This window comes from Micromys minutus, assembly GCF_963924665.1.
Source record: "Micromys minutus genome assembly, chromosome: 3".
In the NCBI taxonomy this organism is placed as follows: domain Eukaryota; kingdom Metazoa; phylum Chordata; class Mammalia; order Rodentia; family Muridae; genus Micromys; species Micromys minutus.
The window spans coordinates 38,158,247-38,174,175 of NC_137972.1; the positions used below are offsets into that span (position 1 = coordinate 38,158,247).

General features: G+C 38.7%; 1 pseudogene across 1 annotated transcript; it reads right to left on the minus strand.

Moving 5' to 3' along the window:
* Nucleotides 1-981: 981 nt before the first annotated feature.
* On the minus strand, nt 982-1,831 carry LOC308418887 (large ribosomal subunit protein uL30-like; annotated as a pseudogene). The gene has a single exon. The product of its transcript is annotated as a large ribosomal subunit protein uL30-like (transcript).
* Nucleotides 1,832-15,929: the final 14,098 nt, after the last annotated feature.

A 15,929-nucleotide genomic window follows, 5' to 3' on the forward strand; every position in this document is an offset into this window, starting at 1 on the left:
ATTTGGCTTATACCTCCAGGTTTGCAATCCATCACTGAGAGATGTCTGGCCAAGAACTCAAGCAAGAACTGAAACAGAAACTATGAAAAAATGCTGCTTCCTGGTTTGCTCCTTCTTGTCTGCTCGGTTAGCATTTTTATACAGTCTGGGCCAGTGGTTATCAACATGTATGTCCTAACTACTTTAGCATCACATAACAGATATCCTACATATGATATGATTATGATTCATTACAACAAAAATATAGGTGTAAAGTTGTAACAAAATAATTTTATGTTTGGGGGATACCACAACATGAAGAACTATATTAAAGGGTAGCAGAACCACTGATCTAGGTACACTCAACTGGTGATGGTAATTTCCAAGGTTGGATAGGTCCTCCTATATCAACTAACAAAAACATTTCTCAGAGAATTACCCACAAGCCAGTCTGATGGAGGAAAAGTTTTAGCTGTGATTTCTTCTTTCCAGGTGCATAGTGTTGTCAACCAAGATTAGTCATCACATAGATGGTGGAAAGAACTAGTTTCTGGTTGATTTATTAAGGATAGTTGCGCCTGGAGTAGTCTCATCCACCTCCAAGAACTTCATTTACTAAGGCACAGTGGACCACCATCACTGTCTTTCCTTTTTTTACTTAAACCAAAACAGAAATAAATGTAAGAGCAAGTCATAACATACATACATTGCTGACCAGTAGAAAGTGCTATGGCTGTCTTTCCTTTGTGTTTAAACCTATAAATGAGTAAAACAAATAGCTAGATTAAAAAACTGTAGACATTTTAGTGGAGTATATTGTTTCACACTATGTGGGTTTGAAAGGTCAAAGTTGTTAATATGAGAGATAGAGGTCAGTTGAAACCCCTAAGACAGGTAACTGTCAATCGGTAGGTGCTTTCTTTTTTTTCTTTTTTCTTTTCAATCTGTCAAGCTGTGACTGTTTATTAACTGACCAGATTATAAAAATCCATGGGCAACACCTTAGTTCATATGTCTGATAAGCCTGTTTATCTGGTCTTCCCTGTTGCCAGCATCTCCACCTTCTACAAAGTGAGTTGTCTTTTTCTTCATTCCACCTCGTGGGGATGATAATTTGAAGGGCCACAGCAAGTTATTTGCTTCCTTGAAGTGTTTCCCAACTGTATAGATCTCATGAATTAGATCCTCCATGCAGATGATGTCAATTTACCAAGAGATCGAGCAATCAAGGAATCATCTGTCAAGGCAATCCACTTTTTATTAATTTTGCCATAGCCTCGCTTGTAGATGAGCTCATTTACTGACTTCAGGTTGGGATAGCCCCACGCAATGTGTGGTTCCACAATCCTCAGCATGTTAATTGAGGCCTTGTTGAGCTTAACAAAGGTGCCGTTGAAGATATTAACGAAGACGAAGAAGCTGCAACACCTTGCGCACCTTTGGGCTTACTCCATTGATACCCCGGATTCTGATGACAAATGCCAATTTTGGTTCTGCAGGAACATAGAAGTTTCCAGCCTTCCTTGCCATCCTAGCCATCCGAATCTCAGTGTGGTACAACTAACTGCCTGTACTCCTTGTGATAGTGCTTTGCCTTCTCATAGATGAGCTTCCTCCTTGCCTTCTGCAGTGTCTTCAGGGCAAACTTCTTCCTCAGGAGCTTCACCTTCAACTCTGCGAAATTCCTTCGCTTTTTCTTAAGGGTTTCTGGCACAGCTGGAACCTTTTTCTTGAGGGTTTTTGGCACAGCTGGAACCTTTTTCTTGAGGGTTTTTGGCACAGAAGTACCTTTTTTCTTAAGGGTTTCTGGCACAACAGCAACCTTCTTTTTCTTCTCTGGAGCAGCCTCCATGGTTGCAGCCGGAAAAGGAGAGGCCGGTAGGTGCTTTCTAAACTGCTGATTGCAAATCCACATTGCCTGGATGCACCACAATGGGGCAGATGTACAAGGCTCTAGGCAAGCCCCAAACCCCACCTCTTAGAGGCAAAGGAATGGGAATTCGGTGGTTGGATCCCATGCTGTTTAAAAAGGACAGAACAAAGGAGAGATGCAGGAGAAAATAAAGACACACGCTGAAACCTTCTCCTCTCTCCTGGCTCCTTTGTGGTCCTGACTCCTTCATTTTCTGTGAATGCTCAATTCCAGAGCCTTATTGCAGGCTCTGCACTTCTCTAACAGGCAGGCAGGGGTTTATGGCCCTGTCCAGCAGGGCTGTAATCTCAGCACCTGGCTGAGCATTGGCCCACCAGAGTTCACAGGCCTGACAGCACCCTGCTGGGATTTGTTCCCACACCTCCCAGCCTGAACTCCTGTGGGCCAGGCAAAGTGTACCAGAAGCAGCCTTCCCTGGGACCTGTAGTGTGAGGAGCTACCTTCCCCTGGAGGAGCAGAGTGGGTCCCCACCAGCTAATAAGTACAACAAAACTACTGATCTATTAATGTGATAAGCTTTTTATCGGCACAAAATATGAATGTGAGGCTCATGCATAGCATCACCCAAAACAAGCAGAATTTGATTGACCTTGATCCATTACCACTCAACTTTACCTATGTGAACAAAGTAGGTCTGTAGATCCCCCAGCTCATGGAGCAATTCTACATGTATGTGCACAAAACAGAAATAGTGCTGTGGGGATGGCTTAAGGCTTTGAAACGCAAAAGCCTGCCCCAGTGACATACTTCTAACAAGACCATGCCTCCCAAGTCTTTCTAAACAGTTCCACTTACAAGGGACCAAATGTTCAATTGCCTAAGACAGTGAGGGACATCTCATTCAAACCACCACAAATATCATGTTAGATTAGTATGAGAAAGAAATTCCTAATGAAGAGGTCCCCAGGAGTGCATTTTCCTTTCATTATAGTGGTTGTCTTATTACAAGATCGCAATGAGCTATCTGGGGATATGACAGAGAGGGTTCAAGTGCTCAGCAGGGAGATGAAATGTAGTGGCAGTGTGGATTACCCTGATGTAAGATTTTAAAGTTAGTGTCTTAGAAAAAAGATGGTTTGTAGTTAAAAGTCAAAGTTACCCTAAAATATCCATCACATCACCACTATGAAAGCCATAAACTTTCTCCTTTCCCTTTTGGTCTTGGAGACATTTGCCTTATGATTAGTTGAGCACCATATTAAATAGCCCCACAGTAAGAGTGCAATGTGATCTATTTAACACAGTAAACATTGCACTATAAGACAGAGTGCTTATGGGATGGACGTCCTACAGTTATCCAGAGCTTCTGAAGAACCTGGGAGGCTAGAGTAAGAAAATACAAGATTTCATGCCTGCTACCTCTGGTCTCTTGTCAGCCTTCATTTCCTCCCCCAAAGCATAAATAAAACTAAGTGGAATGGTCAGCTAGGACTACATAGATTTCCTTTTAATTTCTTTCCCTCTCTTTCTCCCTATTATTTTATGTTGGTCTCCTCCTCCTCTTCTGCCTCCTCCTCTTCCGGCTCCTCCTCCTCTTTCTTTTTGTACATTTGTGGTGTGAATGTGGCACATGTGTGCCATTCAAGGTCAGAGGCAAACCTTGGATGTTGGTTCTTGCTTCCCACGTTGTTTCAGACAGGGTCTCTCTGTTGTTTTCTCACACCAAGTATGCCAGTCTAGCTGATAAGCATGCAGAGGATCTCTTATCTCTGTTTCTCACTTCCTGGTAGGATTCCTGAAATTAAAGTCTTGTACACCACTGCAGCTTGCTTTCCATATGTTCCAGAAATTTGAGCTCAGGTCCTCATGTATGTGAAGGAAGTGATTTACCTAGTGAACTATCTCTTCAGCTTGGTGTTCTGTGTTGTTTTACATTATGCATGAAATATTACATTACTTATATCAACCTTTTAATATATAAGACACATGTCTATAAATGTTACATACACTTCATGTGTAATTTTATGTACAACTACATATTTTATATGTAGTCTTCTCTATTATTTTGATATTATAACTTGGAACATTGACAATAGGGATGTAAATGAATACTAGCTATATCTCTGTATAAGAGTTTTTCTTAAAGAAAACAAAACAAAACAAAACAAATAAATCTTTATACAACAAGAAAACTTTGACTACTTCCATGATACATTTTGTTTTGCATGTACTTTGTGCTCATTGTAACTATTGGGTTTTCAATGCATACTGTCAAACCTTTAAAAAGATCAAGTACTGACTATTCATATAGATTTATGTAAAAATTATTTTAAAATCTGAAAAAAAAGCACTGACAAAAATGTATTGTGTAATTTTATGCAAAAAATGCTTGAAATCTGTACATTTATTTTTCTTTTGTAAAATGAAGGTGTTAAAAGAGTTTTTCTAACTATGAGATTTTATTTCTTTTTTTTAAAATTTTAAAACTTTATTTTACAAAACAAAGATAAATGTACAGATTTTCAGCATTTTTGCATAAAATTATACAATACATTTTTGTCAGTATTTTTTTCAGATTTTAAGATAATTTTTACATAAAACTATATGAATATATATTTTTAGTCAGTACTTGATTTTTTTTAAAGGTTTGATAGTATGCATTGAAAACTTAATAGTTACAATGAGCATAAAGTACATGTAAAACAAATGTAACATGGAAATAGTCAAAGTTATCTTGTTGTGTAAAGATTTTTTTTTTGTATTGTTTTCGTTACTTCTTGGACTTCATACAGTCTGTGAGTTGTTTCTGGGGGAGTGCAAGCCTCTGGGGTTAGCATCCTACTATCAGTGACTGCATATTATGTCTGTTCTTTTGTAACTGGGTTATCTCACTCAGGATGATCTTCTCTAGATGCAGCCATTTTCTTAAGAATTTGGTTAAGTCATTGTTTCTGGTGGCTGAGTAGTATTCCATTGTGTAAATGTACCACAATTTTTGTATCCATTCATCTTCTGAAGGACATCTGGGTTCTTTCCAGCTTCTGGCTATTATAAATTGAGCTGCTACGAACATTGTGGTGCATATACCTTTGTTGTGTATTAAAGTGTCTCTGGGGTATATGCCCAGAAGTGGAATAGCTGGGTCTTCAGGTATACTATATCAAATTTTCTGAGGTATTGTCAGACTGATTTCCAGAGTGGTTGTATTAGTTTGCAATCCCACCAACAGTGGAGAAGTGTTCCTCTTTCTCCGCAACCTCAACAGCATCTGCTGTCATCTGAGATTTGAATCTTGGCCAATCTGACTGGTGTGAGGTGGAATCTCAGGCTTGTTTTGATTTGCATTTCCCTGATGGCTAAGGATGTCGAGCACTTCCTCAGATGTTTCTCAGCCATTTGATGTTCCTCAGCTGAGAACGTTTTGTTTAGCTCTGTACCCCATTTTTTAATAGGGTTATTTGATTCTCTGGTGTCTAGCTTTTTGAGTTCTTTGTATACCTTGGATATTAGGCCTCTATCTGATGTGGAGTTGGTAAAGATCTTTTTCCATTCTGTTGGTTGCCGTTTTGTTTTCTTGAGGATGTCCTTAGCCTTACAGAAACTTTGCAATCTCATTAAGTCCCATTTGTTAATCTTTGACCTTAGAGCTTGAGCCATTGGTGTTTTGTTCAGGAAATTTTTTCCTGTGCCTATGTGTTCTAAGGTTTTCCCTACTTTCTCATCTAATAGTTTCAGTGTATCTGGTTTAATGTGGGGATCTTTGATGCACTTACACTTGACCTTTGTACAAGGAGATAAGAAAGGGTCTATTTTCATTCTTTTGTATGCTGAGTGCCAGCTGGACCAGCACCATTTGTTGAAAAGGCTGTCTTTTTTCCATTGAATGTTTACGGCTCCTTTGTAAAAAATCAGGTGACCATATAGATGAGGGCTCATTTCTGGATCTTCTATTCTATTCCATTGATCCACATGCCTATTTCTGTACCAGTACCATGCAGTTTTCAGCACAATTGCCTTGTAATATAGCTTGAGGTCAGGGATAGTGATTCCCACATATGTTTTCTTGTTGTTGAGGATGGATTTCGCTATTCTAGGTCTTTTGTTATTCCATATGAAATTGCACATTGATCTTTCCAATTCCATGAAGAACTGGGTTGGAATTTTGATGGGGATTGCATTGAATCTGTAGATTGCTTTTGGTCGGATGGCCATTTTAAAAATGTTGATCTTTCCAAACCATGAGCATGGGAGATCTTTCCATTTTCTGAGATCCTCCTCAATTTCCTTTTATAGAGGTTTGAAGTTCTTGTCGTACAGGTCCTTCACTTGCTTAGTTAGAGTCACACCAATGTATTTCATAGTTTTTGTGAGGATTGTGAAGGGTACCTTTTCCCTAATTTCTTTCTCCACATGTTTGTCCTTTGAGTATAGGAAGGCTACTGATTTGTTTGAGTTAATTTTGGATCCAGCCACTTTGCTGAACTTGTTTATCAGCTGTAGGAGTTCTCTGGTGGAATTTTTGGTGTCACTCAAGTACACTATCATGTCATCGGAAAAGAGTGATATTTTAATCTCTTCCTTTCCAATTTGTATTCCCTTGGTCATCTTTTGCTCTCTAATTGCTCCAGCCAGGACTTCCATTACTATGTTGAATAGGTAGGGGGAGATTTGGCAGCCTTGTCAAGTCCCTGATTTTAGTGGGATTGCTTCAAGTTTCCCACCAAAAGTTTGATGTTGGCTGTTGGTTTGCTGTATATTGCTTTTATTATGTTTAAGTATGGACCTTGGATTTCTGTTCTTTCCAGGACTTTTAACATGAAGGGGTGTTGGATTTTGTCAAATGCTTTCTGAGCATCTAGTGAGATGACCATGTGATTTTGTTCTTTGAGTTTGTTTATATGGTGGATTACATTGATGGATTTCCTTATATTAAACCATTCCTGCATCCCAGGGATGAAGCCTACTTGGTCATGATGAATGATCATTTTGATGTGTTCTTGGATTCGGTTTGCAAGGATTTTGTTGAGTATTTTTGCATCAATGTTCATAAGTGAGATTGGTCTGAGGCTCTCTTTCCTTGTAGGGTCTTTGTGTGGTTTAGGTACTAGGTTTATTGTAGCCTCAAAAAATGAGTTAGGTAGTATTCCATCTGATTATATCTTGTGGAATAGTTTCAAGAGTATTGGTGTTTATCCGCAATAAATATCTGATAAAATTCTGTACTGAACCCGTCTGGACCTGGGCTTTTTTTGGTTGGGAGGCTTTTGATGACTTCTTCTATTTCTTTAGGTGTTATAGGGTTATTTAGATGGTTTACTTGCTCCTGGTTTAACTTTAGGATCTTGTATCTGTCTAGGAATTCGTCCATTTCCTCCAGATTTTCAATTTTGTGGAGTTTAAGTATTTGTAGTAGGATCTGATGATTTCTTGAATTTTCTTAGTTTCTGTTGTTATGTCTCCACTTTCCTTTCTGATTTTGTTAATTTGTATACTCTCCCTTTGTTTTCTAGTTAGTCTGACTAGGGGTTTATCAATCTTGTTGATTTTCTCAAAAAACCAACTCTTGGTTTTGTTGATATTTTCAATGGTTCTTTTTGTTTCTATTTGGTCTATTTCAGCCCTAATTTTGTTTATTTCCTTTTGTCCCCTCTTCTTGGGTATATCTGCTTTCTTTTGTTCTAGGGCTTTTAGCTGTGCTGTCAGGTTGCTAATGTAAGCTCTCTCCAGTTTCTTTTTGGAAGCACTTAGGACTATGAGTTTTCCTCTTAGTAGTGCTTTCATTGCATCCCATAGGTTTGGGTATGTTGTGTTTTTAGTTTTCATTGAATTCTAGAAAGTCCTTAATTTCGTTCTTTATTTTTTCTTTGACCCTGCTATCGTTTAACAGAGCGTTGTTTAGTTTCCATGTGTATGTGGGCTTTTTGTTGTCTTTATTGTTGTAAAGACCTTTCATAGACCATGGTGAACTGAGAGGATTCATGGGAGTATTTCAATCTTCGTATATCGATTGAGGCTCGTTCTGTATCCAGTTATGTGGTCAATTTTCGAGAAGGTGTCAGGGGGTGGTGAGAAGAAGTTGTATTCTTTTACTTTAGGATAATATGTTCTGTATATATCTATTAATTCTAGTTGGTTCAAAGTGTCTGCTAGTTTTGCAGTGTCCTTGTTCATTTTCTGTTTCCATGATCTGTCTTTTGGTGAGAGTGGGGTATTAAAGTCTCCCACTATTATTGTGTGGGGTGAAATGTATTTTTTGAGCTTTAGTAGGGTCTCTTTTATGAATGTGGGTTCTTTTTTATTTGGAGCATATATGTTAAGGATTGAGAGTTCCTCCTGACAGATTTCTCCGGTAATGAGTAAAAAGTGTCAGGAGGTATTTCTTTTCTGGTCCAACCTATTGGGAGTTCTGAAGGCTTCTTTTATGCTCGTGGTCATCTCATTCTTGATGGTAGGGAAGTTTTCTTCTACAATTTTGTTGAAGATATTTACTGTGCCTCTTAGTTGATACTCTTTTCCCTCTTCTATTCCTATTATCCTTAGGTTTGTTCTTCTCATTGTGTCCTGGATTTCCTGGACATTTTTGGTTAGGAGCTTTTTGGTTTTTGCATCTTCTCTGGCTGTTTTGTCTATGTTTAAAATGTTGTCTTCTGCCCCCGAGATTCTCTCTTCCATCTCTTGTAATCTATTGGAAATGCTTGCTTCTGTGACTACTGATTTCTTTTTTAGGTGTTCTACCTCTAGGGTTATCTCTTTTAGTGTTTTCTTTATTGCGTCAATTTCCGTTTTAAAGTCACTCTTCCATTCCTTCATCTCTTTGGTTGTGTTTTCCACTAGTTATTTGAGTTCTTTGAGTGTTTTTCTTGTTTCCTCTTTAAAAGCTTCTGAATCTTTTTGCTTTTCCTCCTGTTCTTGTTTAAGTATCTCTATCAGCATCTTGAGGTATGATTTCAGGTCTTTGTCTTCTTTTTCTGGAGTGTTTGGCATTCCGATGTTTGCTGTTATGGGAGAGCTGGGTTCTGGTGTTGCCAGGTTGTCTTGTTTTCCTTGGGATATACTCTTTCCCTTTTCTCTTGCCATTTTGCTGTCAGTGATATGTTCTTGCATTTCCCTTGTATCTGGTCTGTGTTCCTTGATCTCCACTGGTCCAGGTGGCAGATGGGCCAGGCTCTGTTCTGCTTCCTGAAGTCTCCTCCGTGTGGAAACAGAAGTTCCAAACTTCTGTTCCTGGTTGCTGGATCAGACAGGGCAAGGCAGGGGATGCACTTTCTGTGTGCACTCCGCAGAGATCTCTGTGCTCCCTGGCTGCCTAGATCTCCTACTCATCAGTTTTTCCGCCTTTACAAGCTGCTGGTCTGGGTGGCAAATGGGCCGGGCTCTGTTCTGCTCCCTGAAGTCGCCACTGGGTGGAAACAGAAGTTCCAAAGTTCTGTTCCTGCTCCCTGGATCAGGCAGGGCAGGGCAGGGGTGCACTTTCCGTGTGCACTCTGCAGAGATCTCTCTGTTCCCTGGCTGCCTAGATCTTTTACTCACCAGTTTTTCAGCCTTTACGAGCTGCCAGTCTGGATGGCAGACGGGCCGGGCTTGAGATTTTATTTCTATATAGCATATCTGTAGAGACATAGTTTAAGAAATTGATTGACAAACAATGGTCTTTTTGAGAATTAGACTGGGCCAATTATTTGTACTTGTTAATAAACTTTAATTAGGACTCATTCTAACTTGTTTATACTCTCGGCTGTCTATGAGCTATAGTAGCAAGGTTGAGTATTTGACATTAATAATTGAGGACCCCTGATGGCTAAAATATGTACTATCTAATATGTTATTGGAACATGTTTATACATTGTTGATTTGTCCCTACTCCAAGTCCCAAGTCCCCTCCTTGTTAAAAACAAGACAATTTAAATTATCAGTTTGCACATAACATTATTCCTTTAAGTTAGAAACTTTCTAAATAATCTGGGGAAGTAGCTTTCTGATTAGAGACTTTGGCCATGAAAAGACTGCTGCTTGTCCTAAAGGTTCATTAAACTGAAATAAAGAACTCTAAGGCAATCTATGGCACCCTGATCTATTAGGTGAGAAATTCTACAAATGATTATAGATTGAAAAAAAGATATTTATCTCAACTCATGTTTCAACTGCAGCCTTTCTTTGCCTGTTTACTAGGACAAAAATTTAGCTCTGCAGTCAGATTTCAGATTAGGCTTAAAGAAATAAATGTTCAAAGGAATACCTGGCTAGGAACTATACCTATGTGTGGCTATGTTGATATAGAACCTTGTGATTACACTTCATTTAAAAAAATGAATCTTCATGAAAAGATGTTCTGAGGAATGGTTATGTCTCAGCTAACTTCAATTTTCCTGAACAAAGCTGAGTGAGATTTCCTAGCATGGTAGATAGATGCTTATCTTGGAGTGGAAAAATGTCATTACTTGATTCCTGCCGAGACATCATATTTAGAAGCCTTAATGATTAGTTGGCTAACTTAACATCAAGGAAGAGGAAATTATTGCTTATTTCAGAACAGTTTCCACTCAGTCGTGGTTCTCATTGATGTGATGGTCTATTGGCTTCAGAGCACAGAAAACAAATGGTACTGTTTGTTCTTTCTTGTCTACATCCTGCATCACAGCTGAAGTATAGAAAAATGTAGTTACAATCAGCAAGTAGTTCACTGATGTGGCTAAAGTTTATTTTATAAAATAATTTGAATGTAGGCCCAGAGCACAGTTTTTTTCCTATTTTGAGAAGGCAAGAAAAAAAAAAATCTCTGTAAATTTTGTCAACAAAACTTTTTTTTATTGTCTCTAGTATTGGTATTATCTCTGCACTGGGATCAAGCAGCTGCCAGCTAAGTTAAGAAACATCCCTGTCTACATCTCAGATTTCTTGCCTATAAACTAGGAGATTTGGTAGATGGATTATGCGAGTCTGCACTTTTTATGTTCTCAAGATCTTTGTGCCATAGCTTTTGTCTTTTCTTTTTCTCTAGGATGGCAGTGTGTACTCCACGTTCAGGTTGGGAAATATTTTAGTATTTTCTGGAGTCTTTAGACATATTCTCTTTGTCTTTTTTTGCACCTCCCTCGTCTCTATTGTAGGCTCCCTCACTTTCCCTCTCTTTTCAGATGGTTACTCCTCACCTCCTCTTCTAACCTCACCTCCTCTGTAGAGTCAGAAGCCCTCCTCTCTTTTCTTGTCACCAGTTTTCTCCCTCCCATGTCCTTCATGCCTGGTTCCTCTCACCTATTGCTCCTATTCTTCTTTTCCCCACATTGGTTTCAAAAGCCTTCCAGGCCACACAGGTGATTCTATTTTCTCTTAGCAATTCTGAGACCCTAGGGTAAAATAATTTCATGGTTTTAGGCAGAAATTTATGTGTTCTAAGGATTTGTGAAGGTCAGGTATCTGTCTGTAGAAACGAATAGGGCTTCAGCTTGAGATGAAATTGACACTACAGGAAATTCTTTGGATTTCCTTCCCAGTTACTCATACATAGCAGAACCAAACAGCATACACTTTCCTAGGAATGGAATATGGGGGACCAGAATAGGAGAGTTTCTTTGTAATGTGTCGAAGGCAGATAGGAAAAGGAAGGAACTACAGGGCTGGGCAACCATTTAAGAAAATTATCTTAAAATATTTTCCCCGCCAATTCATGCTTATACTCTATGCCTACTTTATATGGAGAAACTAAAATTCATTTATCATGGAATCTAAAGGTGCCAGTTTCCTGGACTGAGGTTTGAAAACATACTACATTAAGTTTTGAGGCAGGCATGGAGAAGTCATAGGAGGTTTATAGAAAAATTAACCAAGAAGTTTATACTCAACAATACTACTTTACAACAGAAAATTCATTGGATTATAGAGGACCTTCTTTGACCATTATTAGCTATCCCAGAAAGGAATGTTTGCTGGGGCAGCCTGTCTTCCATCATAGTCTTTCTCACTTTGGGCAATCAATTTCAGTAAAAACTTCAGAGCTGTGCTTATATAATCCCCTATGGCTACAGTAATTTCCTCATTGTTAAGCTTTTTATCCTACCCATAGAAAGGGCCATTGCCATTTTCACACTTAGAGGACACCTAAAATTTCCTTGGGAAAAAGGGCTGCCTCTTGCTAGTGCGCTAGGAAACATAATCTCATCCATTGGAGGTCAGACTTTGGTCTTTCTCCCTTTTTTCTTTTTAAAATGCCTCAGCAATCTAACAGTCATTACAAGTCAACCCTGTGTTTTTCAGAGAGACAAAGGCAATCCCAAAGTTACACACACACACACACACACACACACACACACACACACACACACACACAATTAGGTGGGTATTGTAATGGCTTATTGCTGAAGGGTGTTCATTAAGGAGAAGAAATTTGTTATGTCTAGAACCAGAGTGATTACATATGGCTTGTGAAAGAATTTTCAGCAGGTAAAGACAGAACTTCATATGTGTGCATCTTCCCCCAACAAATAATGAATCTAGAGGAAAGGCAGCTTCATGGGATTTATTCCATCACTTAAACAATGCTTACTAAATAGGCATCTACTGCTAAGCATGTGTCTAGATTCTGTGACCTAGCAATGAATAAGATCACCTTGATGAGCCAGGTCTTACATACATGACTGTAACATTTGGCCTTTGTAGCCTCTCTTTCCTTAAGGATAATTCTGTTGTTTGTTAGGCTTTTGGAGATGTGAGTTTTAATTAGCTAAAAATAAATGAAGCTCTCATACATGATTCATTTGTATTTCAACAATTATAACTTCTTTGTATTGAAGTTATATTGAGTATAACGGCTGGATTTATGTGTGTTGACTTTACATGCTAGAGGGTTATTATTCTGTACCCTAGTTACAAATCTTACTAAACAAATAAGCATTGTGCTCTGAAGTTACTTATGTAGATGTTGACATTTACTTGTTCTTTTGTTCTCAAAGTCTAGCACTGAAGGGCAATTTTTTTGGTCTGCATGTGAATATGCCTGTCTGTGTGCGCTTATGTGGAGATCAGAGGTCAGTCTCTGTTTCTTCCTCTGTCACTGCCCACGTTATTGTTTAAAACAGGGTTGTCAGTGAATGTGGAGCTTTCTGTTCCAGTTACACTGGCTTCCCAGTGAACCTCTGAAATTTGTCTGTTCTCCTGCCCCCCTGGTAGCACTTGGGCTGGGGGTCCAGGTGCCTACACCACACCCACCTTTTAGGTAGCTTCCCAGGGATTTGACCTCAGGTTTTATGATTATGCAGCAATCACTTTCCCCACTGAGCCATCCTCTTGGCCCTGAAATCTACTTGAATTACCAGTGATGAAAACCTGTAGAGGAATCTGAAAAGAAAAGGGAAGTTTATTTCTAACCTTCTCTTCTCATTTCTTTTCCGATTTCCAGATACACACAATCTCATATTTGTTTCAATTGGCTCAGAACTCCTGTACTTTCTCTCCTACCCTCCTAAAGTATCTTAAGCTCTCCAAGTACCTATTTATATCACCTTATATCTCCCACATGCATGCCCTTTTCTTTAAATCCACTTTCCAAATTGCCAACATGCAAGACGGTTCATATGAAGGAAGTGACACCCATGGGACCGTGTTAGTAATGTTCGCTGTGTGTCTGCATCCCAGCGGTTCTTGTGTGGATACTGCTGATTAGAAATATGTGTCAGGTTTTGGGTAAGGTTTTAGCAAGCTTCTGGTTGTATTTGCTAATGTTTAGTAGTGCATAAATGGAGCAGTAAGAGGTTATTTGCCGAAGACATTGAAACTACCCCATTAAATATGTATCTTGAGAAGCTTGACTATTTCCCTTAGCCTCATTTCTCTTATGTACAAAGTAAAGAGGTAATCTATGTTATAGGAAAAGATGGCTTGGGAATATAATTTGCTCACATTTTCTGTCATACTAATAGGAAATGTAAGATATTAAATGATTATTCATATCAAGGTTTCTTGGACTACCAATGGTACACTCCCTGCTCACATGTAATAGCTTCTGTTTCTGCTGGAAAATTTTCCATCTGACCCACTCATTGTGTTCCTGAGTGAAAAACAAACAAACAAACAAACTTATGTCCTGTACACTTGACAGTCTTGTAGTCAGAATCACCCAGGACAAGCTATTGCTGTGAATCTGACTCATTTGTCCCTAGTACACTTTGGGAGCAGATTTTAGCCAACTTTCTGCTCTGGTCTGCTCTTGAGTTTGTCAGTTAGTAACTCTCTAAATTTAGTGGGCATTTTCTGCTTTAATGAACATTTAAGTGTGTAAATATAGATGGTATTTGGTCAGCATTTTCCCCAGTAGTATATTCCAGGAAAAATTTGTCTTCGATAAACTCCTGAGGAAAACATAATCCTCCTCTACCAGCCTTGCTGATCTAGGTTCTGAAACATGATCTCTTAGGGAGACACCTCCAGTGTCACAGACTTGGTGAGAACAGGTTTTGTCCTATAGGTGACCACTTCATACTCTTTCTGTTTGTAAAATTTGCTAAGTGAAAGAAAGAAGGCATGGAGTAGAATGGGTAGGGAGGTGAGAGTAGCTGAGACTCAGGAGGGGAAACTGTCATCAGAATATATTGTGTGAAAAAATTTATTTTCAATTAAAAAAAAGTACAAGGAAAATATAAGAAACAACAAATTTCCCAGGAAGCTTTGGGGGAGGAGTTATTAGCATCTCAGGGTTAGAGAAACAACCATGTCTATCTCCAGATAGTTACGAAGTTTTGCTGCTTGTTAAAATTTGGAAAGGCTTTTTGTTCTTTAAAATATCTCAAATAATTCTTGCATCAATAACTATCAATACGTAATAAAAAACTATCAGCCTCTTCTTTTACATGTTGTTGGCTTCCTAGTGTTGAGTGAAGAGCTTTGAGGAAATGTGCAAAGCTGCCACTCCTAAAAATCATTTAGATGGATTCAAAAGATCCAGGGTCTTAATTTTGTGCTGGAGGAGCATAGTTAGGAGTGTTCTCTGTGGACTAGACCAGGCTTGCTCTTTAGGATAATTTGGCTTGAAATTTTTTTGCTCACTCAAACAACTTCAAAGGATGTTGATGGTGTCAGAGAGAGCTGTACATGTGTCCTAAGAATACACAACATGGTTATCTGCTGTCAAACCTCCGAAGCTACCACTTAAAAGATGCTGATGAACAGGGCATATGACTCACAGCCTGCTTTTCCTGTATTTATTAGTGATTTTCACTTCTGGTTATGTGTTCTTCTGGGCAGTGACAGGGCTGTAATCCAGAATGAATTTGTGGAGGAATTCTTGTAAATATCTCAAAGGGTTGTAGGTGAGATAGATTTTAATGTCTCTCTCTCTCTTTCTCTCTTGGCCATTTCCATCGAACCTTTGTTAATATACATATTCTTCGTTCACAACACTTACTAATGGTTGCCTCCGGATGAGTGAGATATGAGCTGAACGGCCAATGCAATACTCTCATGGGTACATTTTGGTTAAATCAGGACACACCACTCTGTAAAATGATGTGGCAGAAAAATACTATGAAGCAACATGACAATATGTTTGTGAACTTGACCTATTCTACAAGTCTCTGAATGCTAACCCCATATGTGTGTGTTACACCTGAGACTGGTTCCTTCTAAAGGGTAGCAAAAAATAAATAAATAAAAGTTTCTTGTTTGCTTATGAGGTGAAAGTTCAGGAAATGAGGGCTTCGTCTATTTTTTGTCACTCCTTATTTCCCTTTTCCTTATTCCTATTATATTTTTTCAACCTTAACTATTATGGATTACCAATTATCTCAGTTCCCACAGCCCATTGTTTCTTCCCAAAACCAAAATAATAATGTGCAGACATGTGTGTGAGTGTATGTGTGCGTGCATTTATGTGTAAATATGCCATGTGTTTATGTGATTTAAGCAATGTGTGTTGTATGTGAGTATGCATATGTGTATGTGTATGTACATGTGAATATTGTATTATTTATGTGGTATAAGCGTTGGTGAGTGTGTATGATGTGTGTGAGTTTGTGTTTACATGTGACTATGGTGTTTGTGTTGTACAAGCACTTGTGTGTATGTGTATGTGTAAGCTTGTTCACCCACA